Source organism: Xylocopa sonorina, chromosome 1 (genome assembly GCF_050948175.1).
Source record: "Xylocopa sonorina isolate GNS202 chromosome 1, iyXylSono1_principal, whole genome shotgun sequence".
In the NCBI taxonomy this organism is placed as follows: Eukaryota; Metazoa; Arthropoda; class Insecta; order Hymenoptera; family Apidae; genus Xylocopa; species Xylocopa sonorina.
In genome coordinates, this window is record NC_135193.1 from 16074639 (window position 1) to 16099774 (window position 25136).

The 25136-nt window shown below is 46.9% G+C and overlaps 1 protein-coding gene across 4 annotated transcripts in view; it reads right to left on the bottom strand.

Moving 5' to 3' along the window:
* LOC143432551 (uncharacterized) overlaps positions 1–12919 on the bottom strand; it is a 62639-nt gene extending 49720 nt beyond the window's left edge. Inside the window, exon 1 of one of the 4 annotated variants that reach the window (XM_076909218.1) lies at positions 12792–12919. The gene's annotated coding sequence lies outside the window, so the exon portion shown is untranslated. The remainder of the gene's footprint in view (positions 1–12791) is intronic. The other 3 variants (XM_076909215.1, XM_076909217.1, XM_076909214.1) reach the window with 3 other exon arrangements.
* Positions 12920–25136: the final 12217 nt, after the last annotated feature.

The window sequence follows — 25136 nt, forward strand, 5'->3', positions numbered from 1 at the left end:
AACCGTAGGAACGTACTGGATCGGAGCTAAATCCAGATATATACGAATCCACGGCGGCCGCGCCTCGTACATACCAGAAAAAGGTTCCCTCCGTCAAACGAGAAGTTTAGCCAGGAAAAATATTGAAACGAGGCCGGTCGAACGTATCGCGCGCAACGAAACGACAGTTTATTTCCCGTGGAACCGTACAATTTGTTCGATCGAAACGAGTAATCCTCTTGCACGCGCGCGCCAGGGGATCAAAGTGCACGCGTTAAATTGCTGGGCGTCACGAAAGACGAGGGAGAGAGAGAGAGAAAGCGACGCGCACCAGTGGAATTCCCTGCCAAACCGCGTCGAAACCCATCCCAGGTACACACAGAGCACTCGTGTGCATCCGCAACGCGTGAACGCGGCATTCCAGAAACAGCCTCTCTAACAAGGACAGACACTTTGGCCCATTGACGTCACGCTGCGCCTCTAATCGCCCCGTCCTGTACACCGTGCGAGATATGCTAAATACCCATGGAACGACGTTCGACGCCGTTAAAGGGTAAATGTCGCGGGGACTTTTGTAAATCCGGTTTGGCGAACGCTCGAACGCCGCCACCGCTCGCTGCTTCCGATTGCGCGCGACACGGCTGGTCCACGGGACGAAGAGCAGCGACATAAATTGCAAACGTTCCGATCGAGCCGGTAATTTCCACTGGTCACGATGCTTTTCATTCAGCACGATCGACCGTATCCGTTCAATTAAAGCGACTCGCCTGTTTTCGCTTCGATATTCTTGTAATTCATCGCCGGATACGTATTCGCTGTTGATTTTCCTCGTATTGCGAAGGGACACGTCGAAAATTAAACTGATATCGCGTTTAATATTGAAGCCTGTAACTCGCCTACCCTCGATGTGTACTCGCGCGTGTACAGAGTCGCTTTGACGGTAATAGTTTTATTAATTGCGCCAACGTTTCTATAGTCGATCGTCGATGAAGAGGAATATCGCAGTCGTCGTAAATCCAACGGTTTCGATCGCTGCTCGAGAAAAAGAGGAGCCTCGACGCATCGTTTAAGTCTTTCATTGCACGACAGACGCTGTGTTTATATTTTTCAACGGTCCGTCGAAACTCTGTCGCCGGTGTTATCCGATTCTCGACGCTACATCCGACTGTCGTTCGTTTTTCTCGGCTGCGAGACAGGATTAAATGGAAAAAGGATTTGCCACTCGCGAGAATATTCTGCCGGATTAAAAATTTGTCCCACGCTGGAAGGCGCGGGACGGCGATAAAACGAGGGGACGCGTTTCCACGCTTCGCGATCTCGATGAGACGACTTCCGTCGCGCGCGCAGGAGACAGAGGTCGAAGCTGGAGAGCGTGGCCCGCTTGGAAAACGGACAGGAGGGGAAGAGAGTGTCTTTAGAGAGAGTACATCCGCGACGGCACGATGATTTAAGAGGGTGTGCACGCGCGAGGGAACGCTACGACTTCGCAGGGCGTCGCTTAAAAAACGGGCGAAAAAGAGAAAGGGGGTGGAGAGAAAAAAAAAATACTCCGCTGAAGTTCTGGTACTTGGATGGCCCGTTGACTTTTCTCAGCCTCTTTAATGATCATTAGAGCGAGACAAGTGTTGCGACACACTCGCTGGCTGGTTTATTACGCAGAAACCGTGTCACGTTTCAAGTCCGTTCTAAATGGGATTGTCTTTTTTGGAAATGCCGAAACGAAGTCATCTCTAACGCGTTCCATTTATTCGCAGAGCGGTATACCGCGTGCAACGTCGATTCGCACAACAGCACGAGCTCGCGCGGAACAGATAAATGAATTTCTCATTCTCGCGAAATCTACCGACGCTTCGTTTCGCGAATTGCTCCGACGAACGAGTACCAGGGTGGAACTGTAACCGTTGCCTCTGGCTTCGCGCGAAATTAACAACGGAATGGTTTTTAATTCTTCATGTTTACCGTACGGTTGGTATCGTTGACTCTTGTTAGCGTGCGGCGCTCTTTAATTTCCTCGTCCCTTTGAACCCTTGCTGGGCGACCTGCGAGCGCGTGTCCTTCGTTTGGGGGAACGGTTCGCGGGCTGGCTTCGATTTAGGCTGCGGGAAACCTACGCGAACGGACGGGCGGTTACTAAAATGGAAACACTTGGCCTTTGTACGCGGCTCGTGCCACGATAGGCGGCCAAGAATACCGATAAACAGAGGATAATCCATCGCACGTCTCCTGGTAAAGGTCGATAGTAAAATTCCTTTACGAGGGGCGGGAGGCGGTTGAGCTCGGCCAGACCGAGATTAACCTCGTTACACAGACTTCCCATAAACCTCGCCCGTTCACTGTACACGTGTACGTTATACTTAATGAGATGCTGCTACTGGTTTTATAGACGGATTCAATTTTAATGACCCGTCTGTTTTTCTGCCTCGTCGCGATGGAATCGCGGGCTGAAGTTTCGAGAAGTGTAATGAAATTTGTCTTGATAGAAACGGTGTTTCGTTTCAGTTCGAGGCACGGAATAGAGAGACGACCGTGAACGATATTATTTAACCGCGAAGAGAAGAAGACGAGTTCAGCGACGAAAGTAATTGCATTCTCGCGAGAGTTGCGTTTCAATCGTGGAAATATTTGAATGCCTCTCCGCGGGAACTCTGTACGGCCGTGGAAGAATTAAGAAGTCCGCTGTGTTCCGTTTACGGACGATTATCAACGCCAGCAAGGCAAACGCGCGTCGATCTCAAAGGGTAGCGGAGAACAAAGACCTTCAATTCCCCCAACGAGAAAAAGGAAAGTGAAACGCTTTGCGTAACCCGGTTCCAGGGACAAAGCGAATCGAGTATTGTTCGTTACCGCCCTGTCGGAAGTAAAAATGTTCAATGAAAGGCAAACAATTAGCCGAGCATTGAGTTCTGCCTCGCCATGCGACGACGCCACGATGCACCCCCTATTAGCCGTGCAAGTAAACGTAATTAAACGCCTGTAAACACGAAGCTCGATCCATTTATGGTCACATGTCCTCTCTACGAGATTCTGGCCTTATTTCTCTTCCTTTCTACTCGCTATTTCCTCTTCCTCTTATTTCTGTATCTTCATATCCTCTTTTAACTCTTCTTCCTCCCTCCAATCTCTTTTTCCTTTCACTACGTCTACAATCTATGTGATTTCTCGTTTCTTCTTCTCTTCTTTATTATCTTTTCCATTTTTACATTATTCCTTTTCTTTTCGTCCGCTATTTCCTCTTCCTCTTATTTCTGTATCTTCATATCCTCTTTTAACTCTTCTTCCATCCCCCAATTTCTTTTTCCTTTCACTGCGTCTACAATCCACGTGATTTCTCGTTTCTGCTTCTCTTCTTCGTCATCTTCTCCATTTTTATCTTATTCCTCTTCCTTTGTGTCCGCTATTTCCTCTTCCTCTTATTTCTGTATCTTCATATCCTCTTTTAACTCTTCTTCCACCCCCCAATCTCTTCTTCCTTTCACTGCGTCTACAATCCATATGATTTCTCGTTTTTGCTTCTCTTCTTCGTCATCTTTACCATTTTTATCTTCCGATTTCTCTTCGATTCTCTTCGTTCCTCTTCTTCTCTTCATAGCCGATGGTACCTCTGTCCGAGCAATTACTTCGACTCGCGTATCCACCATTCACAGTGCGTCGACCGGTAATTGTGACAGCCAGAAAAATGGTACCTGGCTGTAAAAACGATTGCCCACTTCGTGTTGATTGCGGGGCCCCGATTGTTTGCGTGCGCCATCGCCGGAATTTCCTACCCCCGAGTGGATGTTGCTGAGCACTTCGTGGACCAGGGCTCTTTTCACTTCGAGTTAGGCAATTGAACTGGCGGATTTATGGCCAGCAAAAATTTCGACGGTACTCCCTCGGATCCGAATTTTACCCTTTCAGATAATGAAGTTACGAACGAAGGGTAGCGAAGAAGAAAATTATTGGACAACTCGGAGCTAATAGGGATGATTTAGAACGAATAGTAAGTTGGTATGTTTGTTCTTTAGGGAATTTATGAAGAAACAGACGAGAGGAACGAATATAAGCAAATGAAGTCGCGATGTTTCCTTCTCTCGTTTAAGGGATTTCTGTTCTCCTTTGCATCGTGATTAAAAAGGACCATCGAGGAAAGAAAATGAATTCTTCGCGAAATTAAAAGCATTAGCTTCGCTGAGATTCGAACCAAACGCGAGTCAATTATCTCGTTCATATCACAGAGAGTATTTCAATTTGTTTCTGCAAGTAACATTTTAACTCACCCTTTAGTAAGATCTTCATCTTCCTGTCGGTGTCTTTCAATTCGCGTCCGTATATGGGTGGAGTTTTCGCGAATAAATAACGAAAAGGAGCCCCAGGGCCACTGTCACAATCTCTTAGAACAGTTAGAGCGCACTAAAATATAGATAAATTCAAATTTCCACGATACTTTAATACAAAGCGTTTCATGTACCTGCAATATTTCGATATCAGACAGCGTATACACCGACGACACAGTTCGATCCGTAAAACTCGACTCGAATTCGCATTCGTCACTATCGCTGCTATCGCTTTCTGCGAAAATACTTTCGTCTATCGCGCTGACAGTGCTACTGCTCTTGAATGAAAGTAAGTCGAGAATTGGCTCGTCTACGACCACGTAGATTCTACGAACAAATATTCTATCATTTGAATGCTTCCAAGACGAGACGAAGAGATACTCTGCGAAGTAATTACTACAGAGACGAAGACGATTGATTCACGGGGAAGCGAGACAACTTAAATTCGACAAATCGATTAGACTCGTGAAACATGATGTTTACTCTGGACTGGATATCATCTCGAGGCCGCCTTTAAAGCTGATAAAGTTGAAAACGGGCACGTAGTGCAGCTCGGCGATCCTGCAGTAAATTCTGTACGGCTGCGCGTCGCAGATCGTCCCGACCTGTTCGAAAATCGCGCCACAGTGTGCACACGCGACGGAAAGCAAATTTATTAAAGCTCATCCGGCTAACGAATATACTTTTATCGAGCCGTCCACACTCTTGGAAGCTCGATACGAATTATCGTAACGATTACGGAAGAAATTCATACGAAAAAGCCATCCCACGATTGATCGAATTCGATCGACTACGAGTTAGCTGAAGTTAAAAGAAAAACTCTACGAGAAAACCACGATCGAAAAAATTCCACATAAATCGTGTTCGATAAATAAGTTCGAAAAGCACTAGAACGAAATTTAATTAAAATCGAGAGAGAATAGTAGATCGTGAAAGAGTGTCCTAGACAGAGAGCTTGGTTATAGGCTCTTTTAATTAATATTACTGATTTTAATCTATATGGACCGCAGTTCGTACCAGTTGGTACGTAATGAATCGATCGATACGCGAGCATGACAGAAAAAAGTAGTAAATAACAGCGAAGAGAAATCCTATCGGCGGTGGAGGACCTTTTGTGTCGTGCGCTGGCGAGCTTCGAACGGTCCCTCTCTCGTCTTTCTCTTTTTATATTTTTATGCGAGCACTGGGCCGTGACGCGGAGATAAATCGGTACCGTTCCGTCGCTGATAGGAGAATTTCGCATTTATGAAACGGTTTAAAAGCGGCGCCGCGAGGGAGCGCGAGCCGCGGTTAGACGCCTTTAACGGCAGCTGGCGAGCGATCGCGATTAATATTAAGTGGATCAAACATCGAGCACGCGTTAAATTAAATTGGCTTCGATCAGTCGTGGACACGTGGAACAGTAGCCGCGCAGCGCTGGAATATCTCCGCTGTGTTTCGCGTCGACAGCGTACCTCGTCGATTTAAATAATTCAGAGGGGCCCAAACTGTGCGATGGAGACGAGCAAGAAAAATTTCCAGATCGCACGCTGGCTCTTTATCGAACGAGAAATTATAATTTCCTGGCAAACGTTCAAGCCTTCTATACGCGAGCACGAAATAGAGGGTAATAGTTTTCAATGCTCTCCAGGAAACTTCGAGAGCTCGCGACCACGGTGAATCTATTTTCATAGCGTTTTTAAGGGTGCATTGAATATTACGTATCCCTGGCGGGGTATCGAAGCTATTCCAGCGCTCTGCTGGGAATTAGCGGACGGGGAACGGTGTAATACATCGGCGAAGAGGTCGGAAATGTCTGGGAAATGTTCGTTCTTGAAGGTTATCGCCGTCCTCTGCACGATCATACTGGGATTTCGTACAATGGTCACGTTAAGTCCTACAGACGGATACTGCAACATGATTTCACTCCGTATAAATTTCCTCCATCGGAAGCCTCGGATATCCTTGCGACGGTAGGTTCAAGTACACATTTCCAATTTCGCAGGCGTTTAAAGACGCCAAGAGTATCGCAGACATTTCGTGAACGACGTGAAATTGCTTCGAATCATTGTCAATTTTATCCCTTACGAAATAATACTCAAACAATCGCGTATAATACAATTGAATGAAAAGAAAAGAAAAAAAATATATATATATATTTTTCTGCCTTTTTCTCGATTATTCCAAGGATTTTCGCAGTTACACTCGGTTGGTCCACCCTTCGCCCTTGGCAATTTATTCTGAGGGCAGAACGAGATCCCATCGCGAGGGAAGACGGTTGGTCAGTCGAACGGGGGGATCATTGATTCCGCGTTACGATTTCAAGAGGGTCACGACAATCGTACATAACTCGTGCCCTTTTTTTCCCTCGCCCCGGCCATATTCCACGGTTGATGGCCACGTGGAAGCGTTCTCCAGCGAAATTCGAACGTTTTGTAACACGTGCCCCACGGGTAATCCGATCTTTTGATAAATCGTCCTGCGAGTCCACCGTCGAACAAATCCTTTTGGAGAACGTTCGTCATGGTGTACGCTGGTATCGCTGCGTCCAACGGAACGGAATAAAAGAAATCCCCATAAATTGTAACCGCGAGGATTTACAAGACAATCCGAGATAATTCTTCCTCTCCCGTTCCTATTCGAATTTGAGGTCAGAATTTAAGGGGCGGATTTGGGGAACAACGCCGTGGAAAATCCTTTAATTGCGCCTATTTATCTTAGCGGGCATCGTCCTCCTCGCGTTCTAATGCAGTTTCGCGTTCAACCGGCTGGCAAATGTTGACTGAGAGAGCGCACGCTCGAATCGCCACGAAGAAAGATAGAATTCGAGCGATTCTTTAAATCTCGAAACAGAGATCGTTACGACGCGATTCCTCCGCCCTGTTCCCGGAAACGAGAACAATGAAAAGTCAAGAAACAGTTCGATACTGGTCCAAACTTTACGATATTACCTAAAGACAGTAAAGTCTCCCAGAATTTTTATCTCACCCTCTGAAACTACCTACGAAAGTTACGAAAAATATTATCGACAAGTGTACAATCCCAACTCCAATAAAATTAGAATCTATCTCTTTCACGAGAAGCATAGTACCAATAACGTTGATTACCATAAAAGCGCTCGACGAGTTCATCCAGCAGCACCCGAGTTCCCGTGAACGGAAGCCATGGTCGCTCGATGAATATCGTAGCGGAAAGCCATCGAGTTCGAGTCTCTATGCTCCCTTTCGGACTGCATGCATGTATATTTCTATATTCGAGCCGGGTGCTTGCGGCTTGAGCCATCGGAAGCGGCCCTCTTTGTCATGGAAATGTCGTCTACGATGTCGTGGAGGTACCGCTCTCGACGCATCGTCAACTTCCCTCCCTGAACGTCTGGGTAAACACGCCTGGTATTGGATGGCGGAAAGGAAACAGACACCGTATACACGTATTATTTCGTTCGAGCAAGAGGCGGAAATCGAACGACCAGCCGCCGTTTCAAACATTTAATCGACTCGATCGCAGCTATCCCGTAACCGCTTCGTAAATAATTGTCGAGACAAGATCGCTCCCTCGAGAGGGGGCGAGGTTGCTATCGCAGCAACCAGCGAGGGCTGTTGCTTCCTGTTCCTGCGAAAATTGAAAATTAAAACCTGGCCAAGTCTGTCGAGGATGGTTTGCTCTGCGTCAAGATACACCGGGAATACTCCTCTTCTGCTTTCAGAGAAAATTGCTGCGGAAGGTAGCGGAAACTGGCTGACTCCTCGCGATACGCAGAAGCTGGAGGAAACTGACGTTTTCTTCTTGAACGCGAATCGATACCCAGCAGTTTAATTAAAAGGATAGAGCGAGTTTCTCTTGTCGAACGTCCAATGAAGAATCGATCGTGGCAGCGTTAGCTTTTTTTACAATTGAGAAAAGATTCGAATTTTGCTCGGTTATCCCAGATAACTGTCGACGATTCTTCGCTGCCAATAAAGCGTGTAGCCGGCTAATATTATAGCATTCGCTCGGTGGTTCGACGCTCTTTTCTCAGCTCCTCGAAACTAGTTTTATAGTTTCGTGGAAATGAAGTTCTCGAGGCAGTTTCACGCTAATTGGCACCGCGCTACAGACAATCGGGAACTCCTGGCGAGCGTGTTAAGGGTTTCGATGAACCCGCAGAGGAACGCTTTGTAACGAGCACTTTTTTTTCTGAATTGAAATTAGTCAAAAGTAGATATCCGTGGAAGCTGATTGAATTCGTCGCGTGAAACGCGCGGATGATTCGCGCGAGGCTCGCAAAAGGGCAGCTTCCTCGCAGCAGCGAACCCCTCGAGTGTTGCCTTGCGTGAAACGCAATATTTTTCGCCAACAACGGGTGCCGATCCAACAACTGAACGCGCTCTTCGCTTCCACTCTACAAGGGCCTTAATTGCGCCCGCGCTGCAAACATTTGCATTTCAAGTGGCTTTTGCTTGCCTGCATAATGTTTGACACAGCTGCAGAGGCAACGTGAATGGGCCTGGCTGCCGGAGAACGTTTCCGAGTGCCGTAAGAGGCCACTTTGCATACCCCGTGTAATCCTATGGAACGCACCCACCCAGCGACGGAATTACGCGTCAAGCGTGACGCGACACGCTTTTCCTGTATCGACGAGCGAAGGAAAATCGCAGCTGGTCGTTCACCTGATTCTTCGATCATTCGAGTAGCCACTCGACTGCTCGTTTCGTTATCCATTTGCTTCTGAGAACTGTTTTCAATTTTCATGCCACGACTGCTCTCGAGCGCTGCTCTCGAGGTTGCTCTCCAAGTGAAATCTCTGCCACCGTTTTTGACGAGCTTTCGCGGCTCCAAGTGCCCATCGAAATTGCATTCCGTCTTCTTGGTAGCTACGTGTCTCGTCCAGTGGATATCGCACGCGGCTACGCGAAACTGGAGCAATGTCCGTCGACTACGATTAAAGTTGCCAACTCCTGCGCGTTATCAGCCGTCCTGGCTGGAACGACCCGCTGAAACGTATCTTTGTCTTCTGTTGGGCGCCACGTGCTCGAGTATTTCACGACTTCGCGGAGGGGGATGTCTTTGAGGGTATTAGGGAGGTGTCGCGCGGTAGACGGGTCGTAACGAAACTGGAATTCGAATTTGCGCGCAAACTAAGTTCCCGAACTACGCAAATACGAGCGTAAGCGTTATCAACTGTACCGTTTGTAATTACTCTGTATCCGTCGCACCCATCAACCGCTGTTTCGCGATAAAACACCGTTCGACTCATAAATGAACACACACCTCTCTCGATCAATCGTGAATCGCTCGCTAAATGAAAATCTCAAACACAAAATTGTCTACTAGTATGACCTAAATCGCAACGTACTATTTTCAAACAATACTATAGAATTTTATGCGGACGTATTTCAAAACTTTCATCCGATTCGTCCAATTATTCCCAGGAAGAACCAGGAAGAAATGGAAACAGAGACGGATACGGGCGAGCGCTCGTCACGTTCGACGGAAAACTCTGCCAGCGACTAATCGGCCCGCATCGTCCTACGAGGACCATCGAATATCGCGTAAGTATCGCGACAACAGCTTTCGGAAAACATTTATTTTCAACGCTGTGGCGCGCGCTGGAAACGGTGTTCCATGTAGAACGCGCTGCCACGAGCAATTTCCCGAGAGCGACCGAGTGACTACGTACATCCCGTGGCTGAGGTGCTCTAACGTCGTTTTAATGACGGACAGCTGTCGAGAGAGCGACACGGACCAGCGACGGGGTGCAAGACTTTCAATCTACGATGGTCGAAAACAAAACTGCTTTGCATGCGCTCATTTTTCTAGATCGCAACTTCTCATTACTTCCATCGTATCGAACATTTGCACATTTGCACAAAGACACAATCTATGTAGCCAAAATTCATGATAAACTCTCGAATAACGTTAAGACAGTATTGTATACTTTGACGCAGGAAAACAGGCGAAACAACAGTTACTTTTTGAACGAACATACATCTAGAATGTAGTAGAAGACGTGCACTTTAAAATGCGCTTCGTTTCGTCTCGATATCTCAACTGGTTCCCGAGATACGAGGCTTCAAAGTTTTTAGCTAAAAACGCGCTTGGCCGGCAAATCATGAATGTGTCGTGACCCACATCATTTCCTAGAAATGCGTAGGCTACAATAGTAATAGTAAAAGAAACGGTACTTTGCATATCCATTGACTAGCGCACGCGACGCGCGTTTGGGATTGGTCAATGACAGAGTGCGAGCGAGAGATGCGAGGTGTGCGACGAGGACGGGCATAGTAAACGATTAGAAATTACCTTCCTCTTCACACGGCGATATCTCGAGAACCGGAAGTCGTATCGAGATGATTCGAGTGTCATTTTAAAGGGGAAGGTTTTACGCTTCTAACGAGCTCCGTTTCATTCGTGTAGATTTAATATTCTCGAAAATATAGCGGTTTGAACTTCTGGTAATTTTAATTGGGCTTGATGTAGAGTTTGAAGAAAAATTGCTATTTTTATGGATTTTTTTGAGACGATGTTATCTGAAATTGTGGTATTGGGTACTGTAAGTACTGCAATGAAACATATTGGTGTATAAAACAACGTTATACCAAGGAGAGAAAAATTAATTTTTTTAAGTGTGGGGATTCAAGTTTTTCGACTCTAACTACGAAACTGAACTTATTCTGTGTGAACTACGAATCAGAGGAGTGAAATGAAGGTTTGATTAAGTAGACGCGAGACAAGGAAATTAAATGTGATCTTGAAATTCGACACGAAGAAGCGGTCACTGTATCGACTTGTTACCCTCTGTCTAACGTCGTCTCGAAGAGACGGTCACGCGTGCAGATGGGGAATTGGAAATTTCGTTCCCAGAACGATCGTGCAGGGAGAATAAAAGTGAAACACCCGTTTTTTCTTCACGCTAAACGGGTAAAAAGAAAGGAGGGAAAGGAGAACGGATACGATCACGCTAGCCAGATCAGAACCCAGCGGCTCGTGTAATTCTGTTGGAATCAGAATCTACTCGCTCGGAAAAAATCCACCTTCTCTCGCTCGATCCGGAAACTTTCCGTATCCCCTCTGCAACGCAGTTCATTTTATTTCGTCGAGTAATTCCTGCGTTTCTAACTGAAACCGCGCCTCGTTCTTCGAAATTCGTGGGGGCTGAACGGAACCCAGCTTCGTCTCTACGGAAAGTTTCGAGAAAGAGGTTCTCCTAATTATTCGACTGATAATTATCTCGACGCAGCTTAGAGGATCAGAGGAGAGAAGCGAGTACAACGGCGTCTCATCTGTTGCACGCGAAGGATTAAAGCCAGGTGGCGACGAGAAGATCTTGTTTGCAATTTCTTGCCCCGTGGGTATTAGTTCAACGAAATCTCGGGGTCTGAAATTTCGCCCCAGCTCGATTCGCGTGCATATACCAATATACAGTAGATATGACACGCGAGAATCGTGACCCTAGGGAGCCACAGCTTCCACTAGTCTCTTGTCTACAAACCGTCTCCCAAAACCTCCAACGTGATCAATGAAACAAAATTTCTCACTTATGATTAATTACACAGACACTGTCATCTGACGCACCCCATTTTAATCTACCAATACAATTCCAACTATCGCCCAAGAGTATCGCGAAACCTTCTATTTACTCTGCTATCGCACGGTTAACGCGAATGCGGTGCAAATAGCAGTCGAAATTTGAATATTCGGATTTGAAATTCATCAATTTGTAACCAAAGCGATGGAACCATCCCCATTTGCAACGAGGGATCGTTTCGACGGTTCGCGTTACTCTGGATGTGTCGTGACGATATGGCGACCGCGCACAGGCATTGAAAACGATGCAAGTTCGTCAGAAATCAGCGGTATCAAAATCTAATAACCATCCTGAGATCCCGCGAGCGGGAACTCGACGCTCTGGGTCAACCCTTCGAGGGTTACCTCGTGGAACTTTCAGGATTAATCCGAGTTAACTCAGGAACGACTCCGCCTCTGCTTAGGCGAGCTGGAAATGCCATCGCCAACACGCCGTCTGACCCGGGGCTTTCTACCATTTCCACGACACGCTCCCTTCGCGCGCGTCTTCGCTTTTTTTCTACCTCATTTAACTGCGAGATTTTCTCGCGCCAGAATTTCTCGCGACAGTCTCAACACCTTGTTCGAACTGTCCCAGAGAATTCAGTGACGTGAAATGAATCAGCGACTGAAGCAACCATCATCGACCTGCGTTCTAATCGCGTTCACTAGCAATTCAACGCCACGGATTTAAAAGGACTCCCTTTCATTACTTTCTCTCAGCACACTTTCCGTGAAATTCGATAATCGCGTTAGAAACAACTCATTCTGTACGTTAGATTCTGTTTCCCTTCTTAGATGTACTATCGAACCAAATATAAAATGCTCTTAGTAAAAAAAGGGCCTTTTACTTGGCCTATTCGTTTCTTAATCGTCAAAGAATAAATTTGCCGTAATGAATTGACGAGAGTTCAGTACCGCTATGCCTGGATCGAAGAATGAAATTTCGTGATTCCAGCTGGAAAGGAGCTCTCTCACCTTGACCCAGAATTCCTGTTTAAGTTTCCACGGTTATTCAATCGGAGTCCCTGGTCGCGTGGTGTGCCACCCTCGCTCGATTTTCAGCCACCGCCCTGAATCGTCCGGTCCCGCTGGCTGGTCAGTTGCCTCCTGTAAAAAAGAAAAGGGGCCAAAACAACCCCTATCAATCTTCGTGACCTGAACGAGAATTTCGCGGGTTTTTAGGGTTAAGTGGGAGACCAGGGTCGCGCATTGCCAATGGTCCGTTAAACGCAGCCTTGTTTTCAATGACTCTCCCCTCGCTGAGCACGCGAAACGGCGCCAAACGCTCCAACAATCCCACCCGTTCCTCGGTTCTTTACCTAATTAACCGGCTGTACGGCGAACAGCGGGAGTTACGCGGTGTTTCGCAGCGGACGAGTAATAATCCCGCGATCTCGAACGCGCGAGCTCAAAGTTGGACGCGTCCGAATGACTAATTGCCTCCGTTCTCGCTGTGCATTTAAATAAACGAAAGAACGCGGAGGCGCGCGCGTGATGAAGAGGAGCTTAAATAGGCGGTGTCCACGGTGGTCGTACGAAACTTCCCAGCCAGGCGGTGTCGAGTTCCGAATAACAAACTAATAAGCCTATTAGAGCCGGGGAAATGGTGGAAACGCGGTGCGGTCCGCGCGAGTGGAGTTAAACTCGCGTTATTAAATTCCATCTTGAGACTCTGAGCGACGGGCGTTCCTCTGGCGAACATTTTACCAATGAAAATGAACCGAGCAGCGTTCGATTTGACGCGTAACCCGGCTTAATTACGTGGAAACTTTTTCGCCCCGTTGCGCACCCCTCGCCAAGTCTCATTATTCTCGCCTGTTCATCTCGTATTACGACGAATCTAAAAGCGTATTTACGAGGCAGACACGGCCAGACGTGGCGCGCTTTAAAATTACTCACTCAGCTCGCGTTCGAACTCGGCTCGTTTCACGAATCATCAATTTTATGCGCGAATCTATGCACGCGAGATAGTCGTAAGACGGAGTAGAACGAAAAATCAATTTTTGCTCTATCCAATTGCCATAATTCCATACAATCTTATAATATCACTGTATCGTGTCGAGACTTATTTAATAAGCAAGAATTAGTAGAAGAACCCAACGCGTGGAGCACGTCAGTCTTGGCAAACTGTAATTTTTCAAGGTATCATAATTATCGATCTCGAGGGGCGTGAGAAAAAAATAATAAAAATTCAACAGGCTCCATCGTTCTCTTTCTCCTTTCGTCTGCGCATCTGCACCCTCGAACGTAGCCTCGATTTCTTTCTCCCTCCTAGAGAAGCGTAAACCCTCCAGTTCCGCTTGTGTCATCCGTGTACCCGGCAACACTGAGTACACAGCTTCATTCTCCAGCCTGATAAGCCCGTGTAATTCTTTTTTCAGCAAGAATCGGTTCCTGCCGGGGGGTGGCACGCCGGTGGAAATGAGATTTCCAGGGGCAATTTGAAGCGAGTTCGTCGGCAAAAAGGTCGAGACGACGAAAAAAGAGACGGACGAGGATCGAGGACCGACGAAAGTGAAAGGAAGACGAGAACGAGAGACAGATAAGGAAGAAGGAAGAGCAGAGGAAGGAGAAGAAAGCACAAGGATGAGCTGCTTTATTACGTGTGTCTTGGCAAGGAAAATTTATACCTGCCCACATTTTCTCGCGTGAACTGGTGACGCGCGAGCCGGAAGTCTGCGACGGCAAAACTCGACGCGGACAGGAAACGAAGACGTACAAACGTAATCGAGTCACTCGAGGCTGACAGCTGACTGTTTCAGCTGAATTTATCCCGCTACTTTTTCCTTCTTTTACTAATTTACGATTTGATCGTTTTAATGGAACGTGCCGCGGGATGACGAGATGGGAATTTAATGAAATTCATGGGCCGTTATTACGGCGAGGTTTTAAGGGGACGGATTAGATGTTACAGATTCAATTATAGTTACGAACGAACACAAATTTGCCCGGTACCCGACCAGTTTACCCGAGGAGTTTGTTCCGCTTTCCGGATACGGGATTACGGGGAGAAATGTGGCCGGATTATTTTAAGATGTACAACATTTACTCGCAAGAAGTTCCCTGCCCGACTTCGAACGCATCTGGGAGCGTCTCAACGCGGTTGAAATTGTTGTAACACGCAAAGAATAATTAATCGCGATCTATGATAAACGTACACTGATTGAAGTCGACTGTTCATCGCATCTGATGTCGAATTACTCTGGAAAAATCGCTGGATCGTCTAATCGACGTCTCGAGGCGATTTATTTATTATTTCGAGAGAGTCGTAGCTGAGAGCTTATTTAATAATTCATTAGACACGCGCAACCATGGACGACTCGAAGAGGATTACGAGGATAATAAGCTTCGTTCTCTGGTTCTTTAAGGCTAACTCATTCTGATTTTCAAGCCACCAGGGGAGTGGAGGCTTCCATCGTCAGCGAAAAGTTTCCTGTCTCGCGTAAATTCCGTGGGAACGATGAGGAAAAGGAGGAAATCGCGGGCAGGTCGGCGTCGCGAAAATTTCGCGTCCGTTACCGTCGAGATACCGCGGCATTAGCGAGCTCGAACGTCCAGAAAAAAGAACTCCACTCGTATTTCTCTGCTACGACCAGGAAATACGTTCCAATTACTGTCAAAAGCGTGGAATTCTTCTCAGACATAGAGATCCTTAGACATTCTCAGCAGACTATAAACTGTTCCTTCTCCAAGCGACAAGTTCATTCGTTCAAACTCGAAAGGCCAAAATTTCGTTTCGAGGAAAATGTTCGAAACAGCGCTGTTATACTGACGATAAGTAATGAAAGAAAAGCAAGCGCTTCGAAACGAAGCTCATCGACGCGGCGCGGCTCCGTAATTTCCACTTAGACGATCTGAAAGCGACTCTGTCGATCCCAAACTGCACGCGTACCACTTTCGCCTGGCGGTAGCTTCAACGAGCCCTCGTTCGCGAGAACAAAAACAGGCTTTGATGCGCCGGTCGTCAGACCCGCGGCGATTCACCGTTGACTTCCGCGCAGACGAATCTTTCGACCCCTCGCGGAAGGTAAGGGTTGAAAAATTCCCGAAAGGATCACCGCAGTTCCCCTTTCAAGCCTCTGTTTCGTCCGCTATTCAACTCTATCCGACGATTTTCCACTCCAACCCCTTATTCATCGCGATTTGTTCTTTCAGCCACTGCGGAACTCGAGCTCGTTTGTATATTTCTAAACAGTCGAACGCGAGCCAGATGACGAGGTGCGTTCAAAGGACGTTTAGTCGACAGTAGATAAAGAGGTTCGAACTGGCAGCGTTTTTATTTCGAAGAAATAGAAATTTTTCTTGGAACACTGCGTAACCGTGTGGATCTTCGCGAACTCGGTTATTATTTACGCTCGCGTTTCGCCTAGGACCTCTTCGCGTGCTCCAGCTCCGTGCAATTTCAGAAATTGCGACTTCAAAGGTGCGCCAGCACGGCGAGTCCCGTTTCCAGCGCGATGGCGCTTCCTTCGACGCGAGGCAGAGACGAGAGGAGAGATCCGTGAACGAACGTCGTTATTAAAATAGAAAACTTGTTTACATTTCGTTTGGAATTTCGCTGGCTGCTGATCTCGAGACCTCTGTATCTCGTTATAATGGAACACTCGAACGGCGATCCTCACCCTCCAGGCTCGCCCTTATGGCCGCCGTGTGTACGGAACTTCTCCGTTTCAATTTGCAAGTTTCGAGACATTCCAATCAATTTCCTGAACGCGGAATTGCCAAGCGACGGAACTTTCACTAAACCGGAAAGTTTTCGCGCGAGTGGCTGCAGCGATTCGCGGGCAAACTTTCGAGAAAATTAAGCTTCTTCGAAATTCGCTAATTACGTATATATCTCTCTTTTATCGTCGTGGCAACCCAGCTGCGATTTACAATCGCGATTACTCGCTTCTTACCGCTGATTACTTTACATTCGCGATCCTGAGCGTAATCGAAGCGTCAGATTTCTACAGCTGTTCGCGTTCCTGAACAAACGAACGTTTGTCCAATTATCACGGGCAACAATTTCGAGCTGGATCGGTCTCACGCCTCCGCAGGGAGACGTATAGCGTGCTGAACACAATGGAGTCCGTGTATCACGGTCGCAGATATAATTATAGGGAGCACTAAGCCGTGTAAATGATACATTATTATCCACCTTCATCCTGCTTCAGCGTATGTTCCCTCCGCGTTACAGTATCGTGTAATCATTCACCGGTTCCTCCGCGAAGATTAAATCTGCCCGCGCGCTTAATTATGTTTGATCCTGTTAATTTAAACTGAGCGGGGGATCGAGTCGCGCCGGACACGCGCGCCACCGCCACGTGACCCCTTGGCTAACCTCTTAATTAATAAATCCGTACGATCGTTCGAAAGTCAGCCAGCCAGGCGATCGATTAATTAAATACTGGGGACATCGTCGCGTTGCTTGTACCTGGCTATCGATCGATAGAGATACAATAGAGGGAGTTAATTAATCGGTCATTTTTAGCGTAGAACAATTCAGTATCAACTATACGTAACATCGTAGATCGATGAATACGACGATGTTACTTTAGAGAGAAGAGGAACTCTATAAATTTGAGAACGTTACGATACTCGTTTAATCGTAAACGTAGGAACGATTTATTTGGATGGTGCAGCGAGTTTCATACATTTCGTACATTCGTCGAGGAGAGAAGCAAAGGAAAAGCGAGTACGAGCGAACAGTTTCCTAAACGTTCTCGTTCGCGATCCGTAGGACGACGCGAGCGTCCAAACGAAAGGAAAGCGTACAATAAAAGCGGCGCTAGATCGTTCACTAGCGAAGCTTTGACGACGTTGAATCGAATTGCCGTGGAAAAAGGGAGCCAGCCGTAAACTATCGATAAGCTCGACGATATACGGTTCTCTCTGACGCGATACAGTAACGAGCGTGCTTTTGTTACGCGCCATCGTTCGAATCGTCACGTGTCGACTCGTAAAGCGTCCCTAAATTTTCCATGGATTTAAATGCGATTCGAGTTTCTGCGGATGAAGCTCATGGATGTCAGTGAGACTTCACGAAAGACACCTAATTTGCGATTCTTCATCTTGTGAAGTGTTCCTTCGTTTTTAATCCTTCGCGTTCGACAACTTTTTCGATCGGATGGCGCTGCAACTCGAGACGATTTCGCGCGTAAATGAATTTATACAAAAATTAACATAAGAAAGTGTTATACTTTGATATATTATTCATGTTTACAGTTTGAAAAACGTAATTATTGGAGTTCGAGTTCTGTGGTTGCGTTTCGTGTGATATTTTACATAAACACTTACCAAGCTACTCTGAATTGACAGAATCTTGTGGGTCATCGCTGCTACTTCCAGATTCACTGTCTATTACACTAATTTTTCTATTTCTCGTACCCGATACTACGTCACACGAACATACACGTACAATTCAAAATGAAACTCGCGTTAAAACTTTCGAAACGAGTAGTGGAAAACTTCGCGATACGTGTGCTCGCTACGATCGTCGACACTGTACTGAAGCTAGACGCATCGTATTCAAGACTACAGTCGTAGAGGAATTTTACGTCACAATGTCACTTTCCAACGAAAAACATAAACCTATTCTCGAACCAATACTTCGCTTCTATGAACTGGAGATAATGAAATTCAGTATAAACAGAGACTGTCGCTTCTCGCTCACCGTTCGAGTTGCCACGCGAAACATCGTGGCGACTGAGACTCGCCATTGGAGCGCAAAAGGTTAATTAAAATTTAAATATGAACAGAAAAAGCAAATCAGATAATCCATCGCAAAATATACACAAAAAGACAGACCAAATTCTTCTTGAAATTACAATGGAAGTCCATTAATGAAGTGCGAGCGCGTTTTCTTCCGGATAATAATTAATGACGAAACGTGTCGATTAAGCCAGTGGACGAGTTCGATGGAAAAGGAAGCACAGCTCCGTAATGTCTTTCCATTAAGGTTTTCTCAACGTGGCTGGTGCGTTCGAACGAATGATCGATAATATCAGGCACAAGGAGGTAGATTAGACGGAGTTGGTAAAGGCTGATGTAGATTCGCCAGCTGGCAAACTAGCAATGACTGATCGATGCAGGTTGTTGCTATTCCCATCGTTTCTCTCTGCCGCGGGTATTGTTCACGGACTAATTAGATTCTCCTTGAGATCAATCCTGAAATTTGCCTGGCGCCGATAAATCCATCCCGCGAAACCTCCGCCCGACGCCGGTTATTATTGTCTATCGGAATAATCGGTCCGAAGTTCCGACAACCGGAATGTAATTAACAAAGACCGCCGAACCACGGCTGCCTTGAGACACGGCACACAATGGATCCTCGTTAGCCTCTCTGTTATGCTAATGACACGCGTCTTCGTGAAATCTTCATGGTTTACATCGAACATCGAATCCCACCGATTTATTCATTTTTATGAATGTCCATTGGGATTTATGGCAACGCGATTTCGTTCACTGTTGCTCGAGACACATGTTTTTGGGTAATTTCTAACACTCGTTTTAATAAACATCGAATTGAATGGAACGAGGTATTTTACTGACTAATGGAACGCGTAGAACGCGAAATCTCCAAGGTTCACATCGAACGTCGAATTTCACCGATTTATTCATTTTTATGGATGTCCATAAGGATTTGTGGGAGCATGATTTAGTTCACTGTTGCTCGAGACACGTGTCTTTGGGTAATTTCTAACACTCGTTTAAATAAACATCAAATTGGATGGAACGAGGTATTTTACTGACTAATGAAACGCGTAGAACGCGAAATCTCCAAGGTTCACATCGAACGTCGAATTTCACCGATTTATTCATTTTTATGGATGTCCATAAGGATTTATGGGAGCATGATTTGGTTCACTGTTGTTCGAGACACGTGCCCTTGGGTTAATTTCTAATACTAGTTTTAATAAACATCGAATTGGATGGAACGAGTTATTTTACTGACTAATGGAATGCGTAGAACGCGCAGGGAGATTTGGAGTTGGTTCCTGTTATTTCGGACAGATGAGAGACTAAGGTGCGCAGCGAGGGAGTAATGAAAGTAAGTTTCCAAGGTAACGTCGGTGATTCATGCGGAGCAATGACGTGATAAAGTGACAGGCATACCAAATATCCGTAGATTGTGTAGTAAACTCGATTTCGTCGTCAGGCTGTTCCCCTGCGGACGTTAATGAATCGCGGTACCAGTAGCACCCCTTAATCTTCCCCGAGGATCCTCACTGACAGTTCTACATTAGTAACGCGTCGCTCGGCGATAAATCGTTTTACGACGTATCCTCAAAATCTCGATTCTCCATGATTCCACCCTCGATCCAGAACAGCGAAATTAATGTCGCGTTCAAGTCGGAGACTATAATAGCCTCTGACTATATATCCCACTCTCTCTCTCTCTCTCTCTCTCTCTCTCTCTCTCTCTCTCTCTCTCTCTCTCTCTCTCTCTATCTATCTTCCACTTTATTATTAACTGTCACAGTCGAGATACTCGCGATCCAGTCCGAGTAGACAACTATACAAAACCCGCTCGCTATCTATAAATCCAGCTCCTCGCAGAAATATTCATCCTATAAATCCTGCCAACCTAAATTCCCCGCCACTTCGACTCCACTCCTCGGGGCACTCGAAAATAACGAAGCAACCCTTTCCGACAAAGCGTAGAAAAGTCTCCGCCGTTTCTTCGTTCCAGTGTATTTTGTTCCTTTCCTTCCCCCCTCCTCGCGCGATCGTGCAACGAACAAAAGAAAAAAGAAGAGAAAAAAAAAAAGAAAGAAGAGAGACAGAGAGCCGGCTAATCGATAAAGATTAATCGGGCGGAAGAGCGTGGCAGAAGTATCCGCGGGTAAAAGACACAATCGACGTCGCTTTTGCCTGGCCTGGGAGGAAAAAGTTGCGGGCCGACGCGACATTTCGAACGATAAAAGCTTCCGGCTGAACGACGGCGCGGGGAGACACACTTCGCCCCGTGTCTTTCAACACTTCCGCCCACACATGTCCGACAACTTTGCACTCAGTCGTCGCGGACTTTACCCGCCCGGCACCGTTCCATTTCACGCGCCTCTTAAACTTTCCTCGCGCACCCTCGCGACTACGCTATATACTACCCTTGCTCCTGTATTCTTTCACCGTTCTCGTGTTCTCTGCACACTGTATACATCTCGCAGTACGCGATCGATTCGCGTACGAGCCAAAAGGTGGAAAAATCGTCGAGTCTCGTCCGTTTCGAAACTAATTTTATAGACGCGACCGCCAAGGGGTGGCTATAATTGAAGGAGATTTGCGGTGGACGCTCGAACGTTTTACGTGGCAACGTGCGATGGCAGATAGGGGTGTTACTCGACTCTGTAGCGCTGCGACTCGACTACAGAACGGATCTTAAGCTCCCAAGCTTAGCTCGGACAGCGTGGAATGCTCCAGAGAATGGATTTCCGAAATCAATTACCCCCACTCTCGCAACAGCGGTAAATTCTTCGTTTCGAAACCACGAAGCGAATCTTGGGATCCTCTAATTTCTTTAATTAAACACGCGGACAACACGAAGATAAAATACGACACGAATGGATTCGAGAAATTTTTGTTTCCTCTTCGAGCATTGTTTCTACCCTCGCAAACTGCCTTAATTATATTTGCCTGAGAACCACTCTTCTTTACGCGAGATCCGTTTATATTCCGCGGGGCCAGGAGAACGGGACGAGTAAAATTGCTTGGCAGACAAACAGACCAGGGATGTCCCGTGTTTAATACGAGAGAAATCGTGCTCATCCACGGGTGAAACGGCGTCGTTAATAATTCCTCTATCTCTGTTCCCCTTAGCCGTTGGCGTGACACGCGAAAGCCTGCCCCCCCGCGGGGGACCAATTAATTACGACGATTAATCATTTTATCTCGCTCCGACCGAGCGTTCGTTTCCGCTGCTCTTTTCTCGCGTTGCTCTCCCAGGCAGGTAGAAATAAACGAACCGCTAATTGATTTCTAATGCGTGCTGGCCTGGCCAGACCAACGGATGCACGCGACGAACCGCGCTTTGTTGCTTGATTCCTCTCCTCGCGCGTTCGATCGAATTTGCGTTCGATTTTTGTGAGTCATCTCGTGGATCTGACGATTTTTATGCGTTCGATTTTGAGCCTCGATGCGCTCGAGTCACTGCGAAATTAATATTTTATCGAGGGATGAAAGATAACACTTGACGAACGAGTGGGTTAATGAGAGAAGCGATGTTTTAATTAGTTGCATCGTTTAATGTAGCTGAAGTTTTTCAACGGGCTGGTTTCTCTGGAACGTGGGAAGCGAGCGGTGGCTTCGTTCGAAATGCATTACGCTGATTCCATCAATCTCGCGGCGCCTATATCGATAGCTAGTGTCGAGCGAGCTTATTCATAGATTGCATTTCCGCGTGCCGATGCCGGCTCAATTTCCCTAGAAAGTGAACGTCGAGGTCCCGCGCGTCGGGCGAAGAAAAGGCGCTGCGAGCCGGATACGAGGTGCGGGGGTGAAATTTATTCTCGCTAAATCGAGGGGTCCTTCAACGTTAAACGAGAGATTGAATTCACCGCCGATCAAATTACCAGCCGGCTGGTGTAAAGCGGTGAAAATTTTCATCGAATTCAACGCCCCCGTGAGTAGAGCGAGGAAGAGGGAAAATAAACGCTAAGGGCGAACAAATGAATTGTGCATGGAGGGTGTAAAACGATACCTCGATAAGAGGCGAGGCAACCGTGAAAGTAAACACCCTGTCTCCGTCACATTTTACCAGCGAACTGTTCCTAGTTTTCGCATTAAATATTATTCCTGATCGAGAAAACGCGCAAGAACGACGCGACGCGAGGGTGAACAAAATTACAACGTCATAAAAAAATCGCGAGAGTCGCGACGTTAACGAAACGAGCTCAGATTGAATTCAAAGTAGAGGAGATACGCGGGAAGTCAGACGCGGAGTCGCGTTGGAAGCAGAGGGGAAAAAAACTGGGCGAACGAGAAATCGATCTCAACTCCCAGTCCGCACAAGTGTGGTTACCGAAATGGCTGGTAATAATTCCGTAATTACTATTAGAGGGGATCTCGCGCTGGGGAGTTAGACTCTGTAACTATCTCTAGGGCTGAAGGGATGATTTTGCGCTTGCGAATACCCTGGAGTAACGCGGCCACTGGGATAGGCTCGAGACGCGGCGGGGGTAGAATAATACCGTCTCGTATCAGACTCTCCTGTCAAACGAACGAAACTACGATATTCTCCAACGCTGCCCTCGTTTCTCCGCCGACAAGATCGCGCTACCTCACTTCCGTCGGAGTTTTTATCATTTCCTCTACGTGTTCGCGATCCTATTCCAACGAGAACGAGGAGAGCTTTTTCTCTCCCGTCTACGCGCACGCGATTCCATTCTCCTCGAACGTAAACTGATTCTCCTTAAACGGTTTCCTGAATTATTCTGTCGGAAATTTATGGCGGAATAAGTGGAGTCAAATTGAAGTCGACGTTTGATAAACTGTATCGTTAATGTATTTAAGATCGCTGACTCTGTGGAATTGCTGTAAACGTACATTGTTAAGGCTACAACAGAGAAATTGTATTTATCGATTCAAGGGTAGCGAGAAAGGTTTGGTAATGTATTTTTAATTTTTTAAAGGGGTTTCCTCCGACAAAGTTGTTCGTAATCCAAAATGGTACTATTTCACTGTGGAAGGATGGCGCGCAGTTTGAACAGTCGTTCAATCTCCTCCGCGAACGCTTCGCTGAATATTTATCAAGGGATCCGTTCACGCTGAACACCTCGACGATCCCGAATATCCGCGCTGGATGGTGCTCGTTTAATTACTTTCTTCGGGACGCTTTCCCTACAACAACTGGGGACTATTACGAGAGCAGACAGAAGCTCTCTTGACTTTCATCGCTGGTGGTGGAGGGGTGGCTGCGCGAAAAAGTTGAGAGAGTCGAATAAATTTGCGTTGCCATAATTAAAGAGAAGGGCGGGCACGGGGTGAGAGGGAAAAAAGCGGGGCGAGGAAAAAAGAGGAAGGAACGGAGAGACAGGGAAGAGCGAATTTTAAACGACAGGTTACAAAACGTCACTTTGCTTTTCGTTCGCTTCGTTTCTTTCCTCCTCTCCCGCCGTGTCGCGCGCGACGAATTAATTATAATTTACCCGGCGGCGTTTTGTTAGCAGGCGCGAAATAATTCCGGATAAATTAAGAACAAGCAACGCGCATAACAAAGACACGGGCGTAAGAAGATTTCGCGTGAACGCAGAACGGGACAATTCCCCTCTTCTCTCTCTCTCTCTCTCTCCACGCTTCCGTCCTATTAGTTTTCATCCTCTCCGCCGCTACTTTCTTCCGTCATTTTTTCCCCGTCACGCGTTCCATCAACCTACAACGACGAGAAACTCGTCCGTTGCCTGTTCATCTGCTTTCCATCCCCAACGCTCTCTCCACCCGCTCGTCCCACAACTGTCTCCCAGGAACCCGTTCGCCTCCGCGCAATTTCGAGGGCGCACCGTTGCAATTGCAACTTTTATTGCACCATAAATATTTCCACTGCCGATGGTAATCGATCAACCGTCCCGCCCCGTAACTGCGACGATCCACTTTCGTCCGCGACGATAAAACCGCGAGCTGGCTTCGAAAAAAAAAAAAAAGAAAAACTTGGACAGAATTTGCATGAAATTTTTTCCTCCCGCGCGGGTGTACGCGAAACGCGTTCGAGGGCAAATCGCATTTGTTCCGCGCCATTATCGCCCGCCGCCATCGATTCGTTTCACCGACGCGGAGGATTGCATAATGCATAAACGCAGCCGGATTAATCGATATCGAACTGTACGCTAACAAACGAGTATCCAACCAAACCGTGGTTCCCGAGGCGTGGAATATTTGTCAATGAACGGGCATTAATACGGGGCGGTCCAGGATAATCGTCGCTCTCTGTTCGACGTATCGCGCGCCGGAAAATTTCCCATGGGGATATCTTCGAGTCGCTGATAAAACGCGCTTTACGTAAGCGCAGGCATATAAGTCCGTCCGTTGCAAATTCTCCGGCAAATTGCGCGGCCCTCGGACACGATATTTATAGGCGAATTATGCGGGGCCCATTCATACTCTCGTTCCGCTCGAGGGCTTTTGTCTGGCCGCTATCGATACAGGAACCCTGCAGTCGAAAGGAGGCAACACTTTTTGCTGGTACAAAGTCCGACGTTACGTATGGCGCGCTCATTAATACTCCAAATTGGAATCGCTAACCGTGCTAGCCAACGAAATATATTCCCCTCCATTTCTGTACGAACTTTGCGTCTCTTTTCTTGTCTCTGTCTCTCGTTTGGAAGACGTCGTTCTGTTTGGGCGTTT